This window comes from Sinocyclocheilus anshuiensis, unplaced genomic scaffold (genome assembly GCF_001515605.1).
Source record: "Sinocyclocheilus anshuiensis isolate Anshui unplaced genomic scaffold, SAMN03320099.WGS_v1.1 scaffold1126, whole genome shotgun sequence".
Taxonomy (NCBI): Eukaryota; Metazoa; Chordata; class Actinopteri; order Cypriniformes; family Cyprinidae; genus Sinocyclocheilus; species Sinocyclocheilus anshuiensis.
Genome location: NW_015537997.1, coordinates 380,297 through 381,005, shown reverse-complemented (window position 1 = coordinate 381,005; position 709 = coordinate 380,297).

Below are 709 nucleotides of genomic sequence, written 5' to 3'. Positions count from 1 at the left end.
TATATATATATCCACATGGGAGCACGTATATCAATATGTGTACACCTGAAGAAAATTAGGAAAATCCATATCCATATATTTGTATTTATATATTTTTTTCAAGATGTTGAATATGAGTAACTATGAAAACAAAGGGAAATAGTTTATGAATATGTGTTCAGCTTTATGTAAACCCATGCATTAACTCATGAAAGAGAAATGAATCCAATAATGAAATTGTGTTTCAATAAGCTATTGTATGTAAAAATGTAGTGCCGGTTTTGCCTTCATTGCTATGGTTTATATGTACTGTATCAATATATAGCCATACATTTTCCATGCATAAATATAAGCACTAGTTTCCCATATGGGAATGTCTTATTTAATATATTGCATTATATTTTCCAGTATATGTATTTTTGTTTGTTTTGCTGGGTATTACTATTAATTTCTCTAATAATGATATTATACTTCTTCTTCCTCATGTAAACAATGCATTTAATTTAATAAAAGTCACATGTATGATATTTCAACAACATTTAATGTCAGTGTTGCTAAATTAGGAGTTTATGACAATATATGAGCAAAGACACACTTTGGGCATCATTGCCAGATGTAAATTTATTGGTAAATTGTCCTTTAATTATTAGCTTAACATTGGTGTGTGTGTGTGTGTGTGTGTGTGTGTGTGTGTGTGTGTGTGTGTGTGTGTGTGTGTGTGTGTGTGTGT